Source organism: Notamacropus eugenii, chromosome 6, assembly GCF_028372415.1.
Source record: "Notamacropus eugenii isolate mMacEug1 chromosome 6, mMacEug1.pri_v2, whole genome shotgun sequence".
NCBI lineage: Eukaryota > Metazoa > Chordata > Mammalia > Diprotodontia > Macropodidae > Notamacropus > Notamacropus eugenii.
Window position 1 is genome coordinate 354,589,074 of NC_092877.1, and position 19,098 is coordinate 354,608,171.

At 41.1% G+C, this 19,098-nt stretch overlaps 1 protein-coding gene across 5 annotated transcripts in view; it reads left to right on the top strand.

Annotated features, from left to right (window-relative positions):
- MECOM (MDS1 and EVI1 complex locus) overlaps positions 1 to 19,098 on the top strand; it is a 683,063-nt gene that overhangs the window by 41,140 nt on the left and 622,825 nt on the right. The gene's annotated exons all lie outside the window — the stretch shown is intronic.

A 19,098-nucleotide genomic window follows, 5' to 3' on the forward strand; every position in this document is an offset into this window, starting at 1 on the left:
AGGGTGCTGGAATGATCCGGGGAATGTAGCCTGGGTTTCAGTTGGGCGATGTTGAATAAAAGTTGAATAAAAGTGGAAGCATAAGGAAAGAAGAGAAGGTAAGAAAATTTTGAAAAACTATTTGTACAAGTTTCATCTGTTGTGTAGCAGAGTTAAAGTCATAGTGATTACATTATTTTCTAAATCAAAATGCAAAGTTATAACGGATCAGTGGTCAAGTCCTCTGGAAGGTCTTAACAAGCAAGTGTTGGAAGGTGAGTGTGTCCTGCATTGTCGAGAAGTCCGTCATGCATTGGCAGGAATACTTTCGTGTAATGACTTTTTTACAATATGGTACCATATGGCTACATAACACATTAATGCATCATCAAAATTTCAATATAGGAAACCCCCACAAATTTACAATAATTATTAAATTTAAGATGCCTCATTTAAAAATTGTATTTTTTGAAATGATGAAATTTTTTTTAAAAAGGCATTAAAAGGTTAAAGAAAGCAGATTTCCAGGCGGGCACTGAATAATTTTTTAAAAAAGGGAGAAGCAGGCCAATTAAGTTTGGAGATCTCTGCATCCATCATTAATTAAGTGCTTATTATGTGCAAAATGAGAGTCTGTTTGGTATAGTAGATAGAGTCAGTCTTAGGATCTGAAAGACTAGTTTGAGTGCTAATGTGACCCATAGTGACTGTGCTAACCTGGGTAAATCACTTAACATCACCGTACTTTAGGCAGCTCTCTGACTCCACACAACGTCTCTGTCTTTAGGCAACCAAGTCCTTCATACAGGTCAGGGACAATAGGTTTGTATGAGTTGGTGTTTACTTGTAAAAGGATAAGGGTTTTTTTTTTGGGGGGGGGGGGTTTCTTTTTCTTTTTTCTAAGATAAATGTATCTATCTGCATTGGTAAAGGGAATTTTCTCCCCAGGATCATAGATTGAATATGGTAGGGGTTCTCAGAGGTCACCTAGACTAATCTTTTTATTTTGAAGAAGAGGAAAGGAAAGCCCGAGTCAAATGAATACACATTTATTACCATGTGTTAGGCACTGTCTGTGTTCATCCTTCATTGACGAAGAAGACCATGCCATCAGAGAAATAATGACATGACTTGCACTTGACTTTGTTTTGAGTGAGGGAGGTCTGTGCAGGTCACCAGCCTCACTTCTCTTCCAGAGCCATCTGAATCCAGTGACCAGGTATTCATCAGGATGCCTGGAGATGGCCCTGTACTTGGCACTGGAGATACCAAGGAAGGCAGAAGTTTTCAAGGAACTCACATTCTACAAGAGGAGACCCTCATTTACAATTAAGATATATGCAGGATAAATGGAGAAAACAGCTAACACAGGAAAGCACTCTCTTTAAGGAAGATCAGGAATGACTTTTTCGGGAAGGGAAGAAGGAAAGGAGGCAGAGAGGAAGAGGGTAAGAGTTTCAGATGTAGGGGGCAGTAAGTACAAATGGGAGAATTTTGTTCCACCTCTGGAGAGAATTTCAGACGTTCTGGGGTGCTACGAAGCAGGCTTGGGAACCACTGGTTTAGAGGAAGAAGCACTGAAGTAGGGATCAGGAGATGGGGGCATTTCCTGTGTGACTTTGGACAGATTACTTAACATCTGTGTTCTTGTTCCTCTAACCAATGGAGAGGGGCAGGTATTATCCTTATCTCATAGGGATAAATAATATGATGAATTTCCTTAATGTCTCCTTAATTACCTGAAAATGATGAATAGCTAGGTATGTGATGCTGGCAGGAAGGGGTGAGGGTTAAGGTGAGGTGTCAGTCAGTGAGTGGCAGAGTCCATCGTCTTCACAAAGCAGGCTTGGCAAATTTCTGAGATGCCACAACAGCAGGGGGAAGTTTTCAGAGGTGGGAGGTTCCCACATGTTTTGGGGGAAAAAAAGAGAAAAAATGGCTATGCCTTTAACCAATCTTTAAGGTGCTCCTATCTGGGAGTGAGGGGTAGCAAGGTGGCACTATGACCCAGTATTGTGCCAACTAGGTAATATTTCTGAATATCTTAAAGTTGTTTAAAAATAGTCAACAAACATGCCTTGAATGAAGCCCCTTTAAAATGGCTCTCGTGGTGTTTGAGGATATTTGTTAACCTTGTCTAAACAAACCCTATGGTCTTGTCTTAGGAGGCTGGCCATGGAAGGTTATACAGGGACCCTCAGAAGGCATCTCCCCCAACCTGTCAATTTGACAAATGAAGAGAGAGTTGGGGGCCCTGAGATGAGTCCGAGGAAGCAATGGAACCTCCTATTACATAGAAACTCCTGACACCATCACCCCCCAGTTCATTCCATCATCCTCAGGCTCAAATGGTTGGAGGAAATGAAGAGGAAGGAAGAGAGTGGTGCTTGGGGCGGAAGGTTTTGCCTAGTGTTCCTTGGAGGAGTGCTCTCTCCCTACCCCAGAGGCACTAACCTTTGCACTCTTTGCAGGAAAGTGGAATGGCTCAAGGCCTCACCTGATTAGGGTTCGATTAGTGTTCCACCATAGTTGAGGTCTGCTACTTAACCTCAGATCAGACTCGGGGGAATTTGAATTGTAAATCCTGGCTTTATCCAATACCACCTCATATAACTGTAAATTAATTCCTGAACTTTCTCCTGATTTGCTAATGGCCCTTATTTATAAGTACTTTAAGGGAGGAGATATTTGCAGAAAGCCATTAGGCAACCCGGATCTAAACTGAGGTGAGACAAAGGCTGATGTCAAGGAAAGAGAAACAGCAGGAGAGCAGAGAAGGAATGTTTAGGGTTTGATTTAAATGGTTGTTTAAGGGGATGCAGTGTGGTGAAGAACAGGGAAAGTATGCTGAACTTTGAGTCCCAAGGTATGAGTTCAAATCTTACCTCAGCCATTTAGCTGGATGATTTTGGCCAAGCCTCATATTATACCTGTATTTATATAGGGATTTAAAGTTCACAAAGCTCTTTAAGTATATTATCTCAATTGATCCTCACAGCAATCCAACAGAGTAGGCACTAGTATTATTATCATTACTTTGTGGATGAGAAAACTGAGGCTGAGAGGAGTCACCTGACTTGCTCAGAGTCATAGAGCTCGTAAGCGTCTGAGGCAAAATTTGAACTCATCTTCCTGACTTTAAATTCAGCACTTTTCTCCTCTAAATACTTAGCAGTCTCTGGGTTTTAGTTCCTCAGTTTACTCATTAGTAAAATGAGGGGGTTGGGCTAGATGACCTCAGTGTCCTTTCCAGCTCCAAAGCTAAGATCCTGTCACATATCAGCTACTAGATTCTTCCCTAGGTAGAGTTAGATATTCAGGAAATATTTTTCACTCCTCATTGTAAAAGAAAGTATTTACATTTTTAGCGTTTAACTTACCAATTACCCTATAATGAGACGTCAGCTCTTTGAGAGCTGGAGCTGTCTCAATTTCATCTCTGTATCGTCAGCATCTAGCAATATTCCTTCCACACGTAAACACTTAATAAATGCTTATTGACTGGGTGATTGACTTACTGCAAAGCAGACACCATCCAGTGTGTTTTTCATTGAATCATTTTCCCCCTTGCCTTAGTTCACATATTCCCCACCAGCCTCATTCTGTGTTGTAAAGCATTTGATTGAAATTGTTGAGAATCTTGCCACAAATCAGTTTCAGGCATCACAACAGGAATGGAGGTGAAAGACACAATTGCTGTCTTGCTCCTTTGGAAGCAACTGGAGTTTTGCTCTGGTTTTGGTGCTGTGGATGTCAGCAAATGCAAGAAGTGTAAATCGACTGTACAATTTCCTTCCCCTCTGCCTCCACCAGCCCAGCAAGTGTCACTTGGGGATTGGCCATATCTACCTGTCATCCCTAGATCTCACAAAGGTCTCCCTAGGTCTCACAAAGTTGTCAGTGGGTCCTCTGGCCGACGTACGTTAGCCTTGTTTAAAGGAGATCCTGTATTATCTTTTGATTTTCACTCAACGTAAGAGGGACTTAAGAGAGTTAATTGATTGGCCCTCCTTTCTGGTGATCTAATAAACACAAGCTGACTGCAGTGGCTCTGGAGACAAAGAAAAACCCCTTATGTAGATAAGGGACAATGGGTTTGTATGTGTTGGTGTTTATATGTACGCTTGTAAAAAGGAACAGTGGTTTTTTTTAAAAAAAAAGTTTTATCTTTATTATTTTCTAAGAGGAAATACAGTGCCTTTCATTTGTAGAGTGGGTCAGCATTTGCAAAGTACTTTATTCTCACCCTAACCCTGTGAAGGGGGTGCTGTTATTATCACCCCCTGGCAGCTAGGTGGCGCTAAAGAGAGCTGGGCTTGGAACATGGGAGACTCATCTTCATAAGTTCAAATCCAACCTCAGACACTTACTAGCTGTGTCCCCAGGGTTAGTCACTTCACCCTGTTTCTTCAACTGTAAAATGAGCTGGAGAAGGAAATGGCAAACCACTCCAGTATCTTTGCCAAGAAAACCTTAAATGGGGTCATGGAGTATTGGACATGACTGAAATGACTCAGCAACAAAAGTTATTATCCCCATTTTGCAGAGAAGGAAATTGTAGCTGAATGATATGCTGACTTGCCCAGGGTCACATAACTGGTACTATCTGAAGCAGGATTTGAACTCTTGCCTTCTGAATGCCAACTTTATCTACTTCAATAAGCTGCCCACAGGTAAGTATCATGGGGGGGGGGGGGGTCTCTTACTTTAGAATCCACCTGGAATTTTTATCAGGTGAGGGAAAGAGGTAATTGATTTGGTGTGGACTCCATTAATACTAGGGTACTAATTAAAGTCAAGACTTGTTTCTAGAAACTAAAGGGATTTTAAGTAAGTGGAGAGAAAGATTACAATACCTAAAATTAGGAAACTTTATTTTTAAAAATTCATTTTAAACTTAAATACAAAACAAGAAAAGAAAAAAAACCCAACACCTTTTCCATGAACATAAAACATAAGAGAGGATTCAATATAAAACAATAAATATCCAATTCATGAAAACCTATGTAATACATACTACACATTGTTTTCAAAGCTACCCAGCTTTTCTGTGTTCCCTTCTAGGTTTTCTTTTGTTCTCTGCTGTGCACTTTTTATTTTATTATAATCAGGAGACCTTAGAGCCGAAAGGGACAAAAAAAAAAAAAAATTCAACCTCCTCATCTTAGAACAGAAGGAAAGAGATTGGCCAAAGGTCACACAGCTGTTTTTCTGGGACTAGAATCTAGGCATTCTGACTCAGCGTTCAAGGCTTCACCAGACCCTATGGTGCCTTGCCTTGGTACATGGAAAGTTTGTTTCTTTGAGAGGAAGGTGCTCTCTACTAATGGTCTCATAACTTTTAAAGTTTGGCTCCAACCTATCCTTCCAAAAGGATTTCACGTGAATCCCTTCACAAATTCTGTGTTCCAGTCAGACTGTCCTATATGCTATTTTCCTCACCCATTATTCCATCTCACCCAAGCTCCCTGCTCACCTTGGCCCCTGGGGGTCCCTAGCTTCCTATGAGGTTTAGCTACCTTTTACAAGGGCCCTTTCTTGACCAACCCCCTTCCCTTTAATCTCTTCTGAAATGACCCTGTACTTATTTTTGTAATATTTAATTATCTCTTTATATCTTATTTCCCCCAGGTGGAGTATAAACTTCTCAGTGGTAGGAATGGTTTCATTTTTGGCCTTGTATCTGCAACAAGCCCTAGCAGGGTGAGTGTTTGGCCCATAAGTAGGCAGTTAATAAATGCCTATATATTGATTGTTTTATAGACTGTTAGAACTGGAAGGGACTTTAGAGGTCATCTGCTCTCACCTCTCAGATAAGAGATGGAGGAACTCTGAATATACCACCTCTTTCTTGGAGCTCAAAGTCTTTAGACTTTAGTGACTTTTGTATATCATCAGAGCATTTTTTTTAAATTTAATTTTATGATTATTATTTTTTAATGTTTTACAATCACTGCCATGAAATTAAGATTTTTATCCCCCCCACACCTACTCCCCACTACCCCCCTCCCTCCCCACGACAGCATACAATTCTGTATATGTTCTACATATACTTTCCTATTGAGTACGTTTTCACTATAGTCATGCTATGTAGTTGAACTAAAATAAATGGAAGAAATCATATAACAAATCAAAACATGATACACAAAAACACACACACACACAAACATGATCTGCTATATTCTGCAAATGACTTCCATATTTCTTTCTCTAAGTGTGGAAAGCATTTTGCCTTAGAAAACCACCACTGGGATTTTTTTTTTTTAAATAAGTTCTTGTGTTATTACGAAATTCCGAGTCTACCAGAAAAAACTCTCGCACTCTGTGGTTGTTGCTGTGCACAAAGTTCTCCTGGTTCTGCTCCTTTCCCTCAGCATCAGATCATATAAGTCTTCCCAGGTCTCTCTGAAGTCTTCTTGTTCATCATTTCTTATGGCACAATAGTACTCCATTACATTCATATACCATAATTTATTCAGCCATTCCCCAATTGATGGGCATCCCCTTGACTTCCAGTTTTTGGCAACTACAAAGAGTGTTGCTATAAATATTTTTGTACATGTGGGACCCTTTCCCATTTTTATGATCTCTTGGGGATATAGTCCTAGAAGTGATATTGCTGGGTCAAAGGGTATGCACATTTTTGTAGCCCTTTGGACATAGTTCCAAACTGCAGAGCATTTTTTTTTTTAATGTGGGGAAAGCTTCTTCTGCTGCAGGCTGAGGACACCATATTATCCAAAGGTCTAGTGAGCCAGCCTCAGAGTTAGGAAGATCCGGGTTCAATTGCTGCCTTGGAATCTACTGACTGTGTGACTCTGGGGACATCCCTGGACCTCTCAGTGGTCTAATTTACTATATAAATGGCAGAGAACATGCCAAACTGAATTATTAGAGGGAGTCCCCTCTCTGGGAATTCTCTGCACCAAAGAAATCATAGATTTCTTTGCTGCATACTCATCAGCATCAATGTTCTCTTTGTAATCTATGGTGGAATGGTCAAAAGTAGAAGAAGCAGTAGAAGACCCAAGTAGAATTCTAGGTCTAGGGGATTCCTGTGGAATCTTGGGCGAGTTGTTGAATGTCTTTGGCCCCAGAAAATGAGGGGATTGGACTGCATAGTGTCCGTCCTTCCCAGTTGTAAATCAATGACCCTATGAAATGAATGGCCCAGCGCAAACTGGCCAGTCACAACTGACTGATCAGATACAGGAAGGCTAAAAGACAGCCGTCAAAATATGTGAAATCTTTCAGAACTGCAGAATGATGTAAGGGACTTTCTCTGGGAAAGGGGGTGGGATGGGGAGAAAACAGATACTCATCAGGTGAACTATTTTGTATTTTATATTCTTTTAAATTCAGGGGAAAAAAACCAAGCTAAGACTACTCAGAACCTCAACCCTGCCCTTCTAGGCTAACTGAAGGTTCGTAGCAAGCAGACAGGGAGAAGTTTGCACAGTAGCAGACTGGGGTTTTGGATACACTTGAAGATGGCGTTTAGGTCTTTGCTTTCTGGAGCTGCTTGTTAATATCCACAACTGAAGAATGTGGAGGGCTTTGCTGCTGGCTAATGTCAGAAACCCTGTCAATCTCCTGACATGTTTCTCTGACACTTTGGAGATGAGAGCCCAGAGAAAAGCCCAGGAAAACATTAAGGATTGCTCTACTCTCTCCAGACAATTACTTGCATGTGTAAGTTAGAGCATAAGGGGGAGGTTAGAAATTCTGAGAGCTGGGGTTATTACTTGTCAGGAATACTTTACCTTTATAGAACAACCAGACTTTAACATTTGCGTGACTTAGGTTGTTTCTTTGAAAGGGATTTTGAATTGCCCTCCCCCAAGACCAAGTGGAGGTTGGTGATTTGCATTCATTATCTCTGACTTGGAGCCTCTCTCTACCCTTCAACAAAATGGGTCCCACTGCAGGGGAAGCTAATGTCTTCCAGATGCTCAGGTGAATCTTTTTCTTTCATTTGGTAAGCACCACTACTCTATCTCACCCCATTTTATCTGAAGAGATCTTCACTTAAAAATCAACTTCAGTTGAGAAGATCTTTCAGGAGATATTTAAGGTAAAGAAAAGGTGTTATTAGCAGGATGAAGAAGTCTGAAAAATGTCAGATTCGAGGTGCTAATAGATGTAAGTATTCCGCCTCCCCCCCCAATCCCTATCCCCTAAGTCTTCTCATTTTATTAGAACTGAGTAGGAGAGGAGAAGAAAGGACTGAAAAGGACATGGCATCTTCAGTCAGTGTGAGAAGGAGCTGGGAAATATGTGATGGGATCGATAGGAGGGAGAGCAAATTGGGCCATCAACCACCGGCAGCAGGAACAAAATACAGCTCACAGCTTGACCTTCCTAATAGAGGGAGAATATCCTTATTCTTAAACTGTGACATCTTCAGTTTCTCTGATCCCATTTTGGAGACAGACTATGATTTTCTCCTATTACATTGCAAAGAAATGGTGACACCAACCTATTTCCAAAGCCAAATATATTTTCTACTCTTAAACCCCTTCTTTTCCTTAGCCCTTCAATTCAGGGGTGGTCTGTAGTTTTGGGGATGGTCTGAGATCTGAATCTTGAACTTGAGCCCTTTGTCGGGGATAGGTTTCTCTCCTCTGGATTCACTTTCACACAGTGTGGGAGAGAGACTAATAATAAAAAAAAAGATATTCTATAGTAAAGGAAAGTGGACAGAAGACATGACCAGGTTGAACCATCCAGGCAAAGGGTAAGAATGTTTGTCCAGCCCAGACACTGTGTCTGGCTGCAACCCCAGTGGTCCTCTGTTTGGCTTGGGAAAATCTTGGGGTGTTTATCCCCGGGGAAATACTCTGTATAAATAACAATGACCAGGCCTAAACAGTCTCAGAAAGACATCTTTTAAAAAGGGTGCTTCATTTGAGCAGGAGTACCTCTCATCCAGAAATGCCTGTCACTGGGAAGTATACCAGTCCCAGCTCTTCCCCTCCCCCGGAGCCCCTCCATGTTGCCGCTCCCTCCTTGGAAGGCAGCCATGTACTTGTTGTTACCTTGGTGAAGTTCAAGTTTGTCTTTCAATGTTCCTAATGAAGGTGGCTTCAGAGGACGTTCCTCCGAGCTGAAGTGCCCCAATGCATTCAAAGGGGTTCTCATTGGAACCCCTTCCCACCCCAAAACTTCCCTCCTTGAACATCTCAAAAGGCACTGTGTATCCTGATGGTGGAGAGGCCCTCATTATGTAAGCACTAGGCCTATTCGGAATGTTGGTGTCCTCATTTATTTTGGTTTCTGGTAGAAAAAGGACTGTGTAGTTGTGTCTCTCCCCTACTCTTCTCCCTCCCTCCCTTCCCAGGCTAGACAGAAATCTGGCATTTTCGCATCTGTGAAATTCTTCTGCAGAAAGGTATTGAGCAGTGGACAGGTTAATAGAGAAAGTGAGGCCTCTGACGGTTTTGGCTCAATGGCCTCAACTAAACAGAACAGGATAACTTTGATCTGAGGATGAGTAAAGGTCAGACGTATTACTGAAGGTGGAAATAGCATCACGTATGCAAGTTAAGTAATTAAGTAGTCTCATTTAATAAAAGTAGTCAGATTTAAAGGTACCATTGGCCTAAGTTGAAATGGAAAGGGCATCAAGAAAAGAGTGTGTGTGTGTGTTTCTGGACAGCCAGCCCATCACAGCACAAATAATTAAATGCTTGAAGTTTGGAGTTCATTCTATAAGGAGGTAGGGAAGGGGAGGGGAGGGGGAGGAGAGAAGGAATAAAATCCTCATGACTTTAGAGACGATGCAGACTATACAAACACTTTGTCCCATAAAATGTTCAATCCATCAAAATATTAATGAGCAGGAAGGTACATGATCTATGGGAGATTATCATTAATAAAAATGTCAGAAATTAAGAATACAAGCCACACATGACTTTGCTGGTCAGTTTCTAAGAAGCACGATTTGCGTCTCAGATGCTCCTTCAGTTTCATTGGATTTTCTAGGACTTCTAATTTGTTGGCCAAAGAGAATTTTCCATTACAAATCCTAGAACTCTAGATTTTTTTCTAGCACATAAATTCCCATTTCATATCCTTATAAAGGGGACTAAAATACCTTATTATGTCTCTTATTAAAAAAGACATATCTTTTAATTAAGATCTTTTGATTTCATTGATGTAGAGCTGGCCACTTCCTTAACCACCTGTGTCAACAGTCTGTAGTTGGTTAAGGGACTTGTTTGGTGAATATCAGGCAGAGTAGGACCTTTACTCAAGCCTTTCCACTACTTGATACTGTGGCTCACCTATCACCTATCACCTGTTATGTCTAATAAAAATTTAAAATGAAACTATACTTTCCAGAATTCTGTGGCAAGAGCAGGAAAATAAAACCAGATCCATTGTCATTCTCTGGACCCCAAGATGGTCTGGTAGACCTCCTGTGGTTATCTTGGGAGAAGACCTACACTGGCATCACCCAGAGCATACATAGGCGAGATCCACAATGAGATGACAGATTAACTCAGTATTCTAATATGAAGTCTTTTCACTTTTGTATCTGCCATGTTCCCATTAGGGCAAAGAACAATGAATCCTATGTTTTCTATTTATCTTTGAAGAGCATGAATTTGAATAATGCAAACATTTCACAGGATTTGTTATTCCCACTAATGTGAACCTAGCTATAATTGGTCAGTTTTCCTGAAACATCTGTGTTTTCCCATTTTAATATGTATTATCTCAAAAATCTTCATCTTTAGGAATGCAAATGATTCATAAGGAATTCTCTTCCCCACCTGTCTATGCCCGCCCTACTCCACTAAGCAATCTATGAGGGTAAAGATAAAAAAATGGTGGTTCTTGTGTCTTGTTTACATTTTGATAAATTTAGAAAGGGCAACTAGGTGACACAGTAGATAGAACTCCAACCTTGAAGTTGGGAAGACCTGTGTTCAAATCAGGCCTCAGACACTTACTAGGTGTGTGACCCTGGGTAAGTCACTTAACCTGTCTGCCTCAGTCTCCTAATCTGTAAAACGGAGATAATAACAGCACCGACTTCCCAGGGTTGTTGTAAAGATACAATCAGATAATATTTATAAAGCTCTTTGCCAACCTTAAAGTGCTATAGAAATGCCAGTTGTTACGACCACTAGCTGTATGAACACAGACGAATCACTTAATTCCTTTGGACATCAGTTTCCTCATCTATAAAATGAGAATAATTTGATGATAATAAAAGTAGCTAGGAGTCTTCTAGTAGGATATTGGCATGAAGGGATTTATAAACTTTAAAGTTCTAAAAAAAACCAAAAACCAAAAAACAACCCAGATTTTTGTTATTATTACTTCATCCTTGTCTTTTTCCATTTGGTTCAGATAGGAATGATCCTGGAACAAGTCACTATCCTGCTCTTACTCTTTCAAATTTAATATTTCATAGACTCTTGCACTGGTGAGTAAAGTAACTGCTCTTTGTAGTTTAATAAAGCATTAGGATGTAAGTTCATGTGCTGTAGGCTCATTGAAAGTATCCTTGGTACAACCTTAGAAGTTAGGACAAAGGAGTGATAGATATTACATCACTGTGTTGCCACATGATTTAAAAAAAATCTCTGCTAAGGCTCTACATTTGGAAAGCTTTTTGTTCCATATAACTTGAAGATTATGAGTATTCATGATGGTGACCACTATTAGAGTTGCTGTTAGGTTTTATTGTTTTTCTGAAATGATCATGTCTGGGATAGCACATAGTCTGTGCATAGCAGGGTGGTCTGTGATAATGGCTGGGTTATATTAAGTAGAGGTTATTGTCTGAGTTCTTAAGGATTTTCCTACTATTACTACCACTACTTTATTACTTAAACTCTGAGTCTCAGTTGCCCTATATGTAAAATGGGAATACTCTTCTTGTCCTTCTCATAGAGCTGTTGTTAGGGATGATGTGCTATGTTTGTGGAAGTGCTTTATAATTGCAAGTCACTCTTCAAATGTAAGCTCTTTTATTGTCAGTCAACAAACATTTATTAGCTTAGTTTCGCTAAATGTCTTAGAATTGTAGCTAGGAAAAGTCTTCATGATTTCATATAGTCTCATTATAAATTTCTTGTCATGGGCTGGAGAGAGGTTCTCTGTCCTGGAGGATGATTGACCTTTGGCAAAAATTGTCAAGAAGAAGTTCATCTTTATTCGATGGTCTTTCACTATTCTGTTGGTCACTTTACCTGGAGCTGGTTCCAGTACAACATTAAGCCTTCGCCACCTGCTCTCCTTAGTTCTTTTCACTCCTTAAAATTGTGGGAGACCCAAAAAGTGATGGAGGGAATGATTGTGGATAAGAATTGGTAAGCTACAGCCATTATCAGTGATGTCTTCAATGTATAACTGTCATGGAAGGCATGTATGCCAACAAGTAAATAGAAAAGATATATAAGTATCCAATTCCTCTTGAAAACCCAATAGAACAGAAGCTCCTTGAGGTCAGGCGCTATTTATTTTTTTGTATTCCCAGCAATTAGCACATAGTGGGCACTTAACAAATGTTTATTGTCTTAATTGAATTGGGTAGAGGAGAAAGTGCCTCTCCAGAGCAGAAACTGTTGGCGCTGTCTTCATCTCTCCAGGGTCTAGGGCACTGAATTGGATTTACATCATTTATTCCTTTAGGGTTCTGTTTCTCCTAGTGAGACTAGGGTAGTCAGATAAATGAGCTGCTGCTAATGGGTTAGTTGGCTTTGCCCCTCTAGATCATAATGCTTTAAGGAGTAATGTTGGTGCTAGGGATTTCAAGCATGAGGTTGGCAGGGGATTTTATTGGGCCCTTCAAAACATACTCCCATAGGTGACTGCCTGTGCTCAGTCTGCCTGGAAAACATATTTTCATAGCCCTGCAACATTTAACATGTTTCCTGCTGACATACCAAGCAGTCATTACTGGGGTGGGGGGAGCTGCAGGAGCAGTGTTGGACCTTTTAGAAAGTGCCATTGGCCTTTAAACCATAGCCCAGAGCACTTGGCATGAAAGCTATACCTAAGGTAGAGTGACTGAGACTTTTTCCAGGGGACCAATATTCAAAAGATGACAAAAACTGAACACCTAAACTTCAGTCTAAAAGATACCATAGTAAGCAACCCCACTTCCTGAATAACTGAATTACTTTCACATTATTTATCTGAAGTGCTTTGTCTTAGGGATTTTTATGCCTTCTTCACTGTTCCCACTATCCTTCTTGTCTCTTGGTCATTTTCTAAGTGGCATAGAATCATGATTGTTAGGTATTCTTCAATTCTGTTCAATTTCTTTAAAAAAATTTCCCTTCAATCAATTGAAAATTACATTAATTATACCTCTTATATGTCAGGAACTGTGGTAGGTACTGGAGATATAAGACAGAAGACCAGAATTTGCCTTTGCCCTCAAGGGTCTTATAATCTTTGCAATGTATAGCTTCCATACTGTAGAAGGGAAAATGGAGACACAGTGGAGTTTAAGTTGGAGTCATTTATGGTTAAGAAATGTGGTATAGTGGATACAGTGTTGTTCTGGAAGCCAGAAAATCCGGGGTTCAAATTTTTCCTCTGGTGCTTACTGTCTCTGTAACTTATTGATCCTCACTTGCCTCATCTGAAAAAATGGGGATAATGCTAGCTGCCGTATCTACTTGATGGAGTTGTAGTGAGACCCAAATGAGACGATGTATATAAAATGCTTTTCAAATTGAAAAATGTCTACGTTCTTGCTATCGTTGTTCTTTATTGAACAATCAATCAGTGGCACGAGGAGTGCTGCAATTCCTAACCTTGGAAAGGTTAGACTTGGCTTGCTGCTCTACCGTGCCTGTATGCCATTTGATAACTGGTAACTCATTACCAATCTCCCTGTTCTGGCCCTATTTTACCCTGCCTTGATCTTGGAACCCATGAAGCCAGCTATGCCCAGCCTCCTTTTTAAAATCATAAGCCAGCTCCTTATTCCAGCAAAAAATAGCTCCCTTTAGAAGCGTCCCAGTGCAATCGATAAACAGGCATCGAATGCAGATAAATAAACTTGCAACAGACATCATAATTAGCCCCCTCATGAAAGGACAAAATGATTTAGCTATGATTGAAGAAATGCTTGGCAAGGGTTTTCCCAGCCCTTGCTTTGTCCCATCTCTCTCAGTAGAGGAGGGAGGGAGCTTTTGAAAACTCTTTGGAAGTAGCCGAATCAAAATGCCAGGCTGTCAATAGGAAACAACAGCAGAGTGTCTTTGCCAAATAAGGGCACTTGGCGTCTTGGAAGGTGCAGGGTTAGGGCCATGGAAAGAAACCTGTTGAAAGCAGCCCGAGATGCACACAGCTCAGTACAAAAGCAGGAAGGAAGATGACCATCACCCTGAGCCCTGTAGTAAAATGCACGATCTACTCCCCCCTCCCCTCGGCCCCCCCTTCTGAGCATCAGTCTTCCAGGCTTTGGCTCAGGAAGTCCCCTCGCCTCCTTGGCTTGGATGGCTCAGAAAAACACAGCAAGTATTTGTTGTTGAGTTCCTTGAACAGGTGCAGTTCCATTTTAAACCAGGAGCCTCTATTGTTTGCAATTCACTGCAGATTGTCCTCTTGGAGCAGCCCCAGGAGGATGGATGGAAGCCAGAGCTGGGTGTTTCTCTCTGGCCTCATTCCTGCCCACTGAACTCCTCCTATCTGTTCACTTAAGATTGGCACCCTCTGCAGGCTTGGATTGGTTTAGCAAATAAATAAAGTGGGGGAAAAAAAAAGAACCCTGTCCCTAAACAAAAACCTTGAGTAAAGCACATAGAAAAAGGGTAGTGTTGTATTGTCGCCTTAGAGTCAGGAAGACCTGAGTTCAAGTTCCACCACTGGTACACTGTGTGACCCTGGCAAGTTACTGAACCTCTAATGTCCCAGGCAACTCTCAAATATTGAGAGTCGTGGGGAAAGTGCCAATTTGCATTGCTAGAATGACTTTTCTCCTCCGGGACTCACCTCTTCTACTGATGTTACAGGTCACTAAATCGACAGTCATATTGACAGTACTTACTTATACCATGTACTGTCCTAATTCTCCGGTCCTTTACTCCCTGCTAGACTCACTCTCTTGATTTCTCTGCCTCCTCCTTGACCATAGCCTTGCCCATGCCCCTGTGGGTACCCTTTCTTCTTCTTTCCACAGCTCTTTTATAGACTTCCCTCTCTATCAGGAGCTGTAGACTGTAGGGACTGGTTACTTGTATAGCCAGCATTTAACACAATGTTTGGCACATGGAAAGTGCTTCATAAATGCTTCTGCTTTCTATAAAAAAAAAAAAAGAATACCTACCCTCAGGGAACTTATATTTTAATGAGGAAAATCCCTCATACATAAACATATCTCTATGCATATTTGAGAGGAAGTGGAATTTCTTGGCAATAATGAGCATTAAAAAAGGAACGTCAAAATGTATTTCTTCTTGTATCTTTCTTGATGTTTCTCTGTGAGTCCACCTCACCTGCCTCTGGTCCGAGTCTGGCTGAAACTGGTGCTGCCTCAGCCTCAGGATGAGGGGATCGAGAGCGAAGAAAGATGCGTTCGTTGCTGGATGCAGTAGTGGCACGGTGGGGCAGCGTCTTGGGCCCATAAAGCAGGTGCAAGGCTAGGACAGGCAAATGCATTCTTTTGTGTAATGGTGACAGGTTTCCAAGCCAGCCTTATTTGTGGGATGTGGAAATGGGTGAAGTGCTCCAGTTTGATTTATGGATCAGCACTGAGCCAATAATCTCTCCCCTGACTGTATCCTTGGCTGTTCTTGCACAGCACTACTAAATATCCAACCTGATTAGGGATGTGCCACTGTGGCTGCTGCAGGGCACAACTCCAAAAGGGTGGGGGAGGGGCTGGGTTAGGCAAGCTATTGGCTTTTTATCAACCGCGATGAATGGTGAGACCCATGGCAATGAACTTCATTGTGAGCGTTCAACAGCATTTGGTGGGGTTAGAGGTGGTGTTGGATACATGGCCCGCTTTGGTATTTCCATCTGTTCCTTTGAACCTTGATCTGAAAGTGGTTTATATCCCTTCCTCTGATTTAGGGAAGAGTAGTTAGAACCTGCTAACTGACTTTCCTTTTTGTAACCAAGCTAAAGGTAACATTTTTCAACCTGGTGAAAGAAAGCTCATGGAAGAATTGGGAGTCAGGGAGGCCTGGGTTCGAGGTAAGTCTCGGACCCACCTTAGCTGTGTGCCCAGGGACAAATTTTTTAACTTTTTCCCCAGGCAACTCTCTTAGGAATATATTGTGGAAATTGCTTTGTCAAGAATTCCCCTTAGGCACAAAACCACAGTCCAGACCACACAAGAGTAGAGATGCACATATATCCATTTGTGAATAGATATGTGAATTCATATGCATAGATATGTGTGTGTCCTGTGTATAATTTATAGTCAATCTGTAAACATTTACTAAGCACCTACTTTGTGCCAGTCATTGTGTTAAGGACCAAGCATACAGAGAAAGGCAAAAAAAAAAAAAAATGGTTCCTAGTCTCAGGAGGTCTAATGGAATTATGAAACAATGCTAATGGACAGACACACAAAGTACAGCGTGATGGAAAGAGAACTAGCCAATATAAGCCCTATAAGACTACTAGATTCCTGATACCAGTGGTGTGACCCTAGGCTTGTCACTAATCAATTGGGGCCTCAATTTCCTCATCTGTAAAATGGTAGACAATAGAACTCACATGCTGAACACCCTCACTGGGGTCATCACTAATTGAAGAAATTATATTATAAATTTGAATTTTCAATTGAATTAATACAAATATCAGTAGCTACTGTACTGGCAAATAGCTAATCTGGTCTAGTTTGAGGAAATATAATTATTGTTCCAATCCGAACTTGCTGCAAGAAGCATTTGTTAAAGACCTGTTATGTGTCAGGTACTGTGCTAAGCACGGGGTGTAGGGATGTACAAAGGAAGGTGAAAGACAATTTCTGTCCTCAAGGGGCATACCGTCTCACTGGGGAGACCCAAAACAACATATTTTATGTTAAAGACTTGAGAAATGCTACGACCTGTTTACTCCTTGCTTTAAGTGGTAGGAAGACCCCAGGCATTAAAGTCAGAAGACCTGGTTGAAATCCTTCTTTTGTCACTTATTAGTTATGTAACTCTGGTCAGGTCCTGCTATCTCTCTGGGCCTTAGTTTTATTCTCTGGAAAAGGAGATGGTTAGACCAGATGTCCTCTAAGACCCTTTCTAGATTGAAATCTATGATCCTGTCTCTCTATGATTATATTCACTTGCTTCTCACTGAGACATCTTAGGAGACACAATTTCTTATCTCTCCTCCTTTCCAAAAGTGGAGGCAAGAACTCGGGATGGAGGGTTAAAACAGAAATAATTTTTTCTTTCTCTTTTCATCTCTTCTATTTCTGCCTGAGAGCACAGATCATTCTCGAGAAAGGGATTTCCTTCGGTATCCAGCGTTTCAATCTGGAATTTACTCATCACATTGACAACCTGCCATGTCTAGCTAGGTATAGGAGGAGAGGTATAGGACTTGGCCCTCTCATCCAAAATTCTTCCTCCCTTTCTGTGGTCCTTTCTGATTGAGAATGAAACCCTGCTATGTGGTAGGTCCAAGGAATACAATGATAAAGAATGAAGTAGATTCTCCCCTTTCTAGAGTGCTCCTTCCCCCTTTGACTGAGGGCCTTCATGGGAGATCTTGAAGAACTGAGTGGTTTCTCCTACTTCAAGTCCTTCTGCACTGATTCTTACTTTTGGATGACGTACCAGAAAGGCACAGGGCCCTCTGTATCTGCTAACCTGTCATTAATCACTTTTATCCATATGAAGGAGCGGTTCTGAATTCAGAATAGTTGATAGAAATTGAGAATATATACAGCAAGGGGCTTCCCTCACCCCTTAGATTGCCTATTTTTATAAGGTATTTCTTGGATCAGCTCTAAAAGATTGCTTTGCAGATGATTTTTTTGGAGGGTGGTTTGTATGTTGGCACACAGTTTTCTTTTTGTAGAAGTGTATTTCTGAACTCAAGGAGGTCCCTAATGTGGGGCTTTTTCTTTTCTTTAGAAAGCATCTTGGACTAGAGTAATCCCACCTTCCTATTTCTCCCCTTTCACAACAAGCTACCCTCTCATTCTTGTTTCTCCTCAGTTCCTTAATCACTTAAGTCTCCGAAACATCATAATATCAACTTCCCTGTAGCCTCAAAATCCCCCATCTTCCTCCCACCCTTGCCCCATCTTCTCCCACTCTCAGGGTTTCAGCATTACCCAGCAATTGTCTTCAAGCAGCATGTTTCTCTATGTTGGCATCAGGAAACCAGGGCAAATCTTGGGGAGGTGGTGGTGGTAAGGGCCCCCTCAGCCATCCAGCTGAGCTCCTGACTAACTACGCTTTTCAGCTAGCTTCTCCCCACCCCCCTTCCTGGACTGTTGGCAGCCCCGATCTGGTCTCAGAGATCTGGAAAAGAGCCACCAACAGGAATTATCGAACAATTGTCCCGTGAAACCCAAGATAACAGTTTGTTCCACCAGAGTGGAATTGCTTTGTGACAGAAGGAAATTATCTGTTTAGCTCTAGATTAACATTAGGTGAGAAAAATAAAATTAGGGTTGATGGTATCTAGTCCAAAAAAAGGAATTGCTTGGATTATTTTTAAAGAACAAATGTGAGCTCAGCCCTCACATCTGGCGAATGCGACCAACTTTACAGGATTTGTAGTTTGAGACGAAGTCTAAAAGACGCTTTTAGATGTCGGTGGAATGTCTTCCTCATTACCCAATTAGCTCCCTTGTGATCAGGAGGATTATAGTCATAGGATTTCAAGTGGGAAGGGACCACTGAGACCTAGTCCAGCCCCCTCATTTTATAGAGTATACTGAGGCCGGGAGAATTTAAAGCAATCAACATTGCTCAGCTACTAAGTGGCAGAGCCAAGATTCAGTGCAATCTTTTAGTTCCGCTAAATATATTTTCTTTTTTCTTCTTTTTAAAAAAAGTTAAATTGTACCTTAAACATTTAAAAAAATTATTATAATTTTAAAAAATGAATAAGCTTTTATTTTCTCTCTTCTACTTCCCTCTTGATTAAAAAAAAAAGAAAAATATCCCCATAACAAATGTGTAGGTA